The sequence below is a fragment of the Anopheles nili genome, chromosome 3, assembly GCF_943737925.1.
Source record: "Anopheles nili chromosome 3, idAnoNiliSN_F5_01, whole genome shotgun sequence".
Classification (NCBI taxonomy): domain Eukaryota; kingdom Metazoa; phylum Arthropoda; class Insecta; order Diptera; family Culicidae; genus Anopheles; species Anopheles nili.
The window spans coordinates 3,087,964-3,099,115 of NC_071292.1; positions in this window are offsets into that span (position 1 = coordinate 3,087,964).

An 11,152-nucleotide genomic window follows, 5' to 3' on the forward strand; every position below is an offset into this window, starting at 1 on the left:
TCACAGATGTGTGTCACTTAGAAGGTATAAACATTCACACATCGTTTTCGAATCACACGAAACAGACATAAAGGAAGCAGTGCTGGGCATCAACCGTCTTTGAGACACCGGATCAAAATCTATAGGATATCCTTTTATTGTGCGTGAAAGTCTTGAGTAGCTCAAGTTCATTGACAAGAAATCATGTTCATTTTGATAGCAAGTCATTTTGATAGCAAACTTTTTATAAACATTTTATCATATGGACTCGCCTCATCGAAACAGCTGCACAATCTTAAACACCTTTCAATTGTGCAGCAAAGGTTATCTAGGGGCAACGTGTGAAAAGAAGACGACATTTCCCACGGGACCTATTTTCCATTTCCAGCAGGACAAGGTGTTAAAACACTTCTTTTAATTTGCTTCCCTCGACGAATCGCTTCGCAGCAAGTATGTCCTTCCGGTATCGGATCTGCAAAAGGATCTGAAGCCTTCAAGTACAACGGGCTCCTTACTACTATCGTTCCCCTTGGTTGTCCATTTGTCACATTCGGTCACAATTTATTTCCAACGTACAAGCGAAGTTAGATGAAAGCAATTTATCAACGCCATCCATCGTCCACCAGCCTTCCACTCTGCTCGACCTGGGCTATTTGGACTTGGAAGAAAGCATCCTCCACACCGTTGCACTAACCGGCACCCTCCTGTTCATTGTTGATTCATTTTCATTAAATTCTTTTACACTTCTTCCCATTGGGGTGAATGATTTTCCAACGGTACAGGTCGTAGCGACTTCCCGCTGGATAGGCTTGCCGGCGACCCACTTTTATGTATGCAAAATGTAAACTTTTCTTTAATTACATTATTTCGATTCATTCATTGTAAACATAATTACGATCGTTTGTTAGGACTTCTCCACTTTTCGGTACACACCGTGACCCGCTGTTTCATTCAACTGCTTATGAAAGGAATTCCTCTCTTTCTTCCCTCTTCCCGTCCCATCCTTCACACGACGATTTCCGGAAGCGTGTTCGATACAATCGAAGCCCACTAAAGGAAACACTTTGCTCTCCCTTCATTCATGAAATTCAGTTTCTTTCCCTTCGACAATTTCGACCTGCCTAGGCCCAGTGGCCCAACGTGCTCGGGCGTGCTCCGGCTGCATGAATATTTTACGGTGCCCTCCAACTCTCTCTGCTCCGCACGGAAACGCATCAGTTCAGGTGCAATCAATCCCGTCGCAAGCGCAATATTCAGCTCGCGCCGTTTTCGCGTTTCCATAGCACAATTCACGCTTTTGCAGCTCATTGGCTCCTTCCTGCGGGAATGAAGCGTGTAGCTTGAACAACAAATTAAACAGCCGACCGAGCGGACGAAGGATGGAAATGCATGACCACATTCGGTTGTTGCGATGCAAATGAAAGCAAGAAAACCTCGGGCATTTCAACAAGCGGAAAACACGCGTATGGCTGCAAACGGCCGCGAACCCTTGCCGGTCGAGCTCGATTGCATCGAAATCGGTTAGATCGATTTTTCCGTAAACAATTTTATTTCCCTCTCGTTCGTGTTGGGCCACGGAGCTGCTGGCTACAGCACGTTCCGCTCAATACGACAGCCACTACGGCTGGCTGGTGCAAAAATAGAAGCATAAAAAACCAACCGACCGATGCTGTATGCTTCCTCAAAGACCCGACACACCATGCCAACATTCCACATTCGGATGACTCATTACACCTGGCGGAAAAACCCCAATCCAACGTCAATAAAAGAGAATCAGATTAGGACAAACGCAGAAGTGAGAGGCTGCCAGAGTGATGCCTGGAGAGGCCTGTAAGAGAAAGGGGCTCGACCAAGGGCAGCAACAAATCCCTGTGGAACCTCCGTTGGCTTGCCACGGGAATGCTTGGCATGGAACGATGCCACTACGGGAGGGGCATTTCAAAAAGACTGAATTCGAATTCGATTGGAAACCGCTCCCGCAGGTGTTGGGAGTGAATGTACTCTTCAAACCACCAAACCAATTCAAATGAAGTTGACGTTCAATGGCTCTCAAGTGTTAGTCTGACAATTCTCTTTCAGTGTCACATGGCTGTGGATTTTTTTCCTATTTTAATGGATTTTTGGATTTTAAATTGCAAATTGCATAAATTTGCATGTCCTAACCGCCGGTATTCAAAATTAGTTTTTTTTGCAAAAAAAGGTGCTTGCATGACTACGTCCTAATAATTTGGGAACCATTCCAACAGGATACACGCGGATACCGCACACGGTGCATCGGATCGCTTCATTCATAATTTATAAATTGGACCTACTGGCTGCCAGCTCAATTAAAATCAATTTACGAAGCACCCTCAACGGTTCGGTACGTGTTGAAAACGGGGCAACATTTTTCAAACATTATTTAATAACACTCACCCATACCGGTCACTCAACATTCCTGCATTCCACGGGTTGCAATACGGGAGAGATAGTCTGAGGTTTTTTCGACGTCGCATACGTCACGCACTTGTGCTTCACCACGAGAAAAACCACGCTCGGTTTGCAGGTGCGTGAAAATGATAGATGAAGGCTTTTCCAGGCATCCCCACTCCATCAACCCTTCGCTTCCACATACCCGGGGTTGGAAATTGATTACAAACAACGCCAGTGCGCGTCGAAAATGCACCACGCGCTGGTGAGCCGGAACGGGAAGCGGTCAGTATCGGCTTCCCTTTGCCACCATCAATATCATCATCATCATCATCGTGGCAGGAAAAACGAGTAAGCGATCGAGGGTCTCTGGCGCCATATGGAAAATGCACTGTTGCGTAAATTAAAATCGTCCGCTACTTGCTGTAGCCGCCGGCAAGTCCGTGTCGCCCTCCCGTACTCAGATTTATCCATGCCTCATGCCAACCTTCAACCGGATTCAACCGATCCACCGGAGCTCCTCCAAAGGGAGGTCAGTGAAGCAATTAATTCACAACCCACCGTACGAATGGCACTCAATCGTATCAGCAACAGCGTGCCAATGCGGCTCTCGACACTGGACGGCCCCATGTCTGCCATTCTTAACGAATGGTTCCTGACTGACGTAACGAATATGTAAACAGGCGCTCAATAAATGCGAACTGTAGCTAGTGAATCCATAATTATAAAGGGACATCACCGCTATGTCTCGGCAAGAGTCTACCAGCCGAAAAAAGGGATACGCGAAAACAATAACCACTCAATCAACGAGGATCATCTCATAATTGAAAGGATGGGTGGCAATCATCGCATGGCAATCATCAATTAATATCGACATCTGGCGAGCGCGTGAGCTTGGAAGGAACACGAACATCTCGTGTTGAAAAAAAAAACAATATTTTTCTACCCATACCCCTGGTCAAGCAAAAGGATTGTCGCTATGATGGCGTGTCGTCTGGGAGCCCCGTCTAGAGTTGCCCTTTACGGGCCGATAATCTTCCCGATAAATGTTCGATCATTAATTATTTAAATAGCTCCCTTCAAAATGCTTCATTCAATTGCTCACAAACTCCAACTTCTTCCGGCAAAATCATTCGCACCTGAGAAGGTAAAATTCCCATCGTCGCGCCATTATTATTCACCCAAGCGACGGCCAACCTCATTATGCTCATCCTAATCACCTTTTCCAACGGTCGATTGACTCTCACCGAAATGGCTCCCAAACCTAATCTCGGCACACCCGAAAAGCCAATCCCTTCCGTGCCATTTCATCGTGACGCCAGCCGGCGTCCTTGTAGACGGCTCCTGGGAACGCTTTCTTGCTTAATCGCTGCACATCCTCCAGCTCGGACGCTCGTTGGCGACAAAATTGCTTCACGTCTAGTTGTTTCATTTTTCAATTACCCTTTCACCTTCTGCTGGAGGTGCTTACGATCTCGTCTACTGTACCATTCCCGGTGGAGACATTCCTATCCAACCGCCACATGATTCGATCACCAAAAATAAACGAGACGTCGGACGACATAGTACAAAAACGGTACGAACGAACCAACAAGAGGATGGCTATGGTCTACCAAGTCCGTGTCCATGGAAACCACCGTACTCCTCCGTTGCCGAAGAAATGTCTTTGATTGCCATTATAATCGCCATTATCCTGCCAGAGCAAGTCATCCAAGCAGCAGCATTAGTGCACACGAATCGAGACAAAAAACACGTTGACTCTCACGCGGCTTCTAGGATGTTGGCGTTCAAAGAACCGAACGAAAAATTCCAACTTTCCAGCCATCCCAAAAGGCTACGGGTTGTGGGAAAAGATTTCCATTTTCACTTTCTTCCCAGCAGCAACTCGTCAAGGATGCGCGAACGTCCTTGATGGCGTGTAGCCAACGCGCGCCCCAAAACAGCTGTGTGATAGGATTGAGCGGTGCTAGCACAAAAAAGCACATCACTTTGCAGAAGTAACACTTGTCCCCAGATGAAAGTAGAGAAAGTGATCAAAATACTCGGTTCCGCATTGGCGCATTTTTACGTAGCATCAGAAGCGGAGGGCTTCTAGTGAAAATTATGACATTCTACCCGGCTCATGGTTGAGCATTTGCTAGAACTTTTGCAGTCGCAAGCTCCCTGAATTTGAATACTTCTTCGTGCTGCTGGTCCGCGAAGCAGGGCTTCTTCAATTACTCCAACGCCACCGTCAGCGGGATTTTCATAAATTTATCCGCCCATCTTCTTGCACTGCTCAAATCTACTACCGCACGGTAGGTAGCCGCAGCGAAAGGATACCGGCTTGGAACGACCTGTATGTCTAGCAGCTAGTGGCATTGGCCATGAGGTCCAAATCCACTTACCCTTGTACCTTGTACGGACAAGGCTGCGTGCCATTTGGCGCCCTTTCGCCAAAGGACGGCACAGAAAGGCGAGCAAAAAATCGTATTACTTAGAATAAAATTTAACGGCCGATGTAATTTTGGAGCGAACCTCTGCCCTGCCCGGTCACCCTTCCCACCACCTCCGCTCAATCTTCATCCCATAACACGTGGATAAATGGTCGCACGGCGGGCATCCATTTCATTTATTCCACTCAACACCACCCGGGTTTCCGCTGCGGCAAACCATTTAAAAATCTGTCCGCGAACAAAGCGAAAAGGTTTTCCCTCCCGATGGGAAGCCCGCTCGCGGTAACATATTTCGCGTGCGTACAATTTATCAGCGCCACATTTTACGTCCCACCCAGGTCCCGTTTCCTTGTCTAATCCTTGCACGACGCAGGAACGGACGAGTAGGAAAATGTTTGCATGCACCACAGCGTTCCAAAGAAGACGCAGGACTCTCGCCAAGGATGGTAGCAGAGAAAAAAGCCGAAGTCGATTATCGCATACAATCTTAGATTTTGTTGCTCAAATTTTGCTACGCTGGACGCTCCCGACGGGCCGAGATGTAATAAAGATATTTAAAGTGACTTTCATTTTCTGAAGCATGGTGCCTCTCGATAGGGAAAATCCTAGCGCAAGAAAAATATAAGGGGTGCTACGATGCCGTTGCCGAATGGTCTGACAATGCGTTCGTTTGCGGCTTTCAACCCCCGTGAAGCGAGGCACAATATTTTGGCAACATATCTTACATCGTAATACTGTTGTCGCTAGAACAGGGGAAGCTCATCGAGATTATCAGGTCGATCAATCTTTCATCTTTTGCGAAGGGTGTGCGAATCACGCGGTTGTTTAAAAACACATTTTTTATATCTACTACCATAAAGGGCCTGGCGAGTTCACGGTTTATCAAACAACTGTCATAATAATCCACACAATAGACAGTTCTAGATCGGTAATAGTTCGTGTAATGGTCCATAATGATTCCATTTTTGTTTGGCGCTTACCTAATTTTATATTCCACACAAATCTGGGCTCCCGTTTTGGGTCTATTGTAAAACCAGTTGACTAATAATTCCATATCTCGTATTATTCCAGATTGCACCACTCGCGATTATCTGCCTCCCATCGAGAGGTGGACTAACGATTAATCATTCTTACTTCCAGAGTCGTATTGCATCGTCCAACTCAAAACACAGCCACCACAGGCAATATCCAGCCACTTGCACTAACCGAATTAGAGGACTAATATAAGCTAGCCCTTCGTGAGCCACGGCACTGCTGCATCTGGTTGCGCTCGATGTTCTCCTGCTGGCGTTCAACATCGAGCTTTCGACTTCTGGTTTGCCACTAACGGAAGTAATCCGAAACCCACACATTCACCTACACACACTGGTGTTGCTCTCAGGAACAAACAAGCCCCCATCGGACGATCGATGATTAATGGAACAAACACCATCGGACGTTTCACCAGCATACCAGGCGATCGGTTTCCGTGGGCCCACTGCATTGGTATCATCGTAATCCCGGCCACCAAACTAATCCTACTTCCCACACGCACGAGTCAAACGGTAATTCCCTTGTAGGAGCGGATGCTCGAAGGACCACGAAATCCTAGCGACCACGGTCGACCCACGGGGCCCTTACAGGGCAGCTCATTAGCTACACAAGGCACGTACCAAAAAGCCGCGCGCGCGAACAGCGGAATGAACGAAAACAAGGACGAACCGTGACGCTCCCAGGATGCACTTTCCAAGAGCTCCACCGGACCGAAAAACCGCACAAACTCGACTCACTTCAAAAGCACGTCCGAGGATCGACCAGGACGAAACAGCTTCCTGGTCGAGCGGAAAACCGGCACGCAGCTCACTGCACAGGACGACGCACGATTCGCTACTGTCGAGCGGATATCCGTGGAAAGCCGTGGAAAATCAGACGGCGACGCTTGAATCGGAATGTTGTTTACAACGAACCGTCGCGACGCGCGTCTTCCGGAGAGGAAAATCACTTTTCTCTCTCTCCTCTCTCGTCTGGTGTGAAAATTGAGCAGACATCGAGTGTAAACAGAGAGTGAGTGGCGCGAACCGGCCGGCTGGAAAACCCCAGCGTTGGCACTCACGGGAAATGCGGGTCGCCAGGACGATGCGGGCGACACTTCATGATGAAAAAGAAGCATCTCTGCACTTCCGCCGGTCCACTGTCTCAGGTGACAGCGCGTGCAGCATTTGATGTTACCCCTATGGAAACAGGAGTTCTTTTCTGCTCTCACCGACATACGCAGCAGTTCCGGCCGCTTGGAAACACCCCCGCCTGATTGCGGCGTTATGTTTGAGCAACGTTTTGGGCGTGATTGTCGAGCCGGATGTGTGCTAATCACACAAAGGGCTTGGCCAACCTAAAGAAAACAACAGGACCCCTGTGCGAGTCACGACACGCGTTTAGAATAACATTTTGGAACTCTTTTTTGGAAGTTGTGTGAATTTAGATCTTCTTGACGGCAGTCACTTCCGTCATCATAGATTGCTTCGATACGATATCGCAAAAAAAATGAATGATCGAACAAAGTGACCTTATGGTAGTACCGATAAATCTCTTATCTTCGTCTATCAATATGGTTCCCGTAGGGAGTGGTGCCAATTTACCTGTGAACTTCGGAGGCTGTGATCGGAAGCGCCCACTAACACAATGAAATATGCACGACACTTGACACGATAAATTGGGCGCGGAACCAAGGCCTACACCATATTCACATTCACGAACTTTAAAACACTTGTAACAAAAGCAATTTCACAAAACAAAACTATTTTGAGCACTTTAGAATCACAAACTACGCGCACAAATCTAAAACTGACCAAAGAAACGCGATTACTTCTCGAACCGATAGCGTCAAGCGGAGCGCGATGTAGAACACGAGCGTTCAGGTCGACGAACCGACGCGAAAGAAAGATTATATCAGATTTCATCTGCGGCATCCGATCATCAGATTAGAACACACTACTACTACCGTAGGAAACTGATAAACAGCACGCAAACGGCATCGATCATCTGGTATCGATGTTTTTATAGATTTTTGTTTGTTTTTCTGCACGAAATGTTGTGATAGACTTGAAAGGTTTTGAAATTCAATTGGAATAGCTAAACATTTGTGGATATGATGCCAACTGTGATAGATTTTTGATCAAAAATCAAAACATGCGACAGATGTAAACTTTAGATCAAACATATTTTTTATTCATTTGTGACGCCATCACATCCAACCCTCTACTAAGAATGGAGACTCCTGGTCACAAATTGGCACACAAAGACCCATCATCATAATACTATTTCCAAAAGATGTAAAATATTTAACAGCTCATGTTAAAATTAAATTCAATTAAAGCAATCGATTGCGACGCCTCAAGCAACCAGAATTCGTACATTTGTTTCTCCTTTCCGAAGTAGCTTCGAAAGGATGTGTTTTTATACCTGTTATCAAAATCATACCTACCTTCCAAGATGCTTCCCGTAAACGATACCGAACCCAACCGGTGCCGAAGCAAATCCGCCCTTCCCATGGTATGGAAAAGGTTTCCACACTCCCGCTTCCGGGCCTATTTTTGATCCCTTTCCGTCAAGGATCTAACACCTTAGTGCTTATCAAACCTTCCCTTCCTTCTTTCAATCGGGGATAAGCCTGCTAACCTCTAGAACACAAAATGAACACTTTCACCTTCCTTGCGAGTCGATGTTTTCCTGCCTTGGCGAAAAAGTCATTACGCCTTCCAGCAGATGGAAAGTGAAACCCACGAACACGCTTGATGCTCGGTGGATGACACATTGAAGTTCCGGAAAGGGTCCTTTCGCATCTTCTTCATCCGCTATCTTGACGACTTTGGCGATGGTGAGCACAATGAAGACGCCCCTTCGGCTCACTCACTAGGGAGAGACATAAAAGGATCTTGGACAAATTTTTCACCCACCTCAAAGCGTCAACCCCAAAGTGTGGCAAGAGAGAATTCCAGAGGGAGTAATAAAACCACCCCCGAAGCCTAACGTGCAGGTAACACGAGAGTGTCACGGGCGGTAGATGTTTATAATTTCACCCTCATCCGACTGCGGTTAGCCGGAGTGTCTTAAAATCGAATACCAAGATGTCAATGTCACACAAATATGCACTCATTTGGCAGACACGTCGATTGCATGTCGATCCCCTGCCAGGACCCTACTAGATGCCGAACCATCCTGGCACGTGTCAAGGGAATTAGGGAGGGAATAGTTTTGCCGGAATTCCATGCTTTCCCGCAAAGAAAGGCGGAGAAAACAAAATTAAACGTGATGAGATTAGAACCCCCTTGCGCCTGTGGGTGAGAGTGAATTAAAATTACCCTTTTGTGGATAAATAATTCGCCTCGAGGCCGTAAAATGTCCCATCTCTGGAGTACTGTGAAACGAAAAACATATTACACACTTGTACTTGTAAAGAAATAACCGTCTATTGGATTCAATTATTTATCGAATGCAAGAAGAGATCTGAAATTCTCGTCCACATTACAAAAAAACCGTCATGTTCAGTCGTGACTTTAGGCTACACTCTGACACCTCTTAAAGAAACCGCAAGTCGCACAGGGAAGATGCCCAGATACTTTCGCTTTCTTTTTCATACATATGTTTATTGAGCGGTTCATCTTTCCCTGTGCAAACGTCACTTACTATAATTCACCCTCCATCGGTCCATTGACTAATCGTCTCACAGGACACAACAGACACCGCAGCTACAATTCATACTCCGCCAGCCGCCCCTTCGAGGGGTCGGCCATTAGTCGTGTTTCATGTCGACGAGAGGTCGCAGGATCATTTATCAAAGAAAGCAAATCACAACTGACAACACAATTACGCCAAACCGTCGCAGTCCACCCGTGGAATCCAATTAGAGATGGTAAATTGCATCGAGAAAAAAGTGGATCGTTTGTGAAAATGAGTCATGGTTGCAAGTCGATATTCAATTGACCCGAGTGCCGAATCAGCCATGTTCAGCCTGCCGTGGTCTGTGATGGGCTTAATTTTGCTTAAAAGACACATTTGAAGTGAATATTCCCACCCGTCATTAGTTGAATCCCGTTGCTCATTTTCATGTTAAATCAAGCTTTGAAAAGATGCCTCAAGGGGGAGAAATTTAGCTCAAGACCTTGAGACAAAATTTTGGAAGATCATTTCCCAGCAAACAGGCTTCGAAGCAAACCTGTCATGCTTTGTTTCAGGTATCTAGCTCAAAGAAGATATACTAAAATTCTTGTACATTTTTTAGAGGAATTGATTTTTCGTTGTTATTCCACCCCAGTAGGGAGCTGTCTTTGCTCTCGCCTTACTTACCTGTCCTTTTTTTTACCATTCCTTTATTTCCTAAAACTCCCCAGCGCATGCTTCTCCCTCATGCATGCTGGTCCCCGTCTATAGTTATTCCTCTGAGAGCAATAAACCGCCCTTCTTTCGTATCAGTATTACGTCCTTTCTCCTCTTTTTGGCAAGGAATCATCCTTCCACGGGGGCTTGCTGGTGTCACAGAGGGCACGAACTTCAACCCCTACCGCGGTCGAGGCTGTGACCATGCGCAACCCAAGCCAAACTTTTTCGGTGCAGACATTTCTTCACACAACATGCTCTGTTAGTACTTTGCTTCGTTTTAATGTATTATCACATTTCACGTACACGGTGTTACGTTTTCTTGTCGCCTTTGTAACGCATCGCATCGAGTTTTTAAGGGAGGTAACTCTCACTAAGGATACGAACGTGTATCCTTCTACCGTTTGTGCCTTTACACGCTTCGATCATTCACTAACAGCTCCTTCCCATGCCACTATTTACTATCGCGCTATATGCTCTCGGATAAAATTCTTATCGTGCTAAAATATGTACTATGTACGCTATTTACAAGCCTGATTTGTTTTCTATTATCCCTCGCAATTGATCATTCATATCGACTCCAAACTTATCCGATCCCGTTCTCTCCATTTCGTTGCTCATATTAACGCATTGCTCATACACTTATGCTACAGGAACAGTATATACTCTGAGTGGGAAGTTAGAAAAAAGGACCAACTTTTACGGGTTTATTGCAATTGTTGAGACCCATTGCTCGTACCTATTGTGCGTGTCGTATTCTAATGTCATTTTAAAAAAATGATCGGCAGAAGATTAGATGACAAATTTGGAAGAGACTGAAATTTCTAGCTTTCGTTCCGTGAAATTGTTGTAAAATAAAAGCTATCATGAACCGCGCTACTAAGCTCTCTGTTGGTGGAGGTTTTGTTGTCGATGAGGTCATGCGTACTTCTCACGCTGCGGACGATATTGTCGTCCGATTTATAAATAGCTTATCC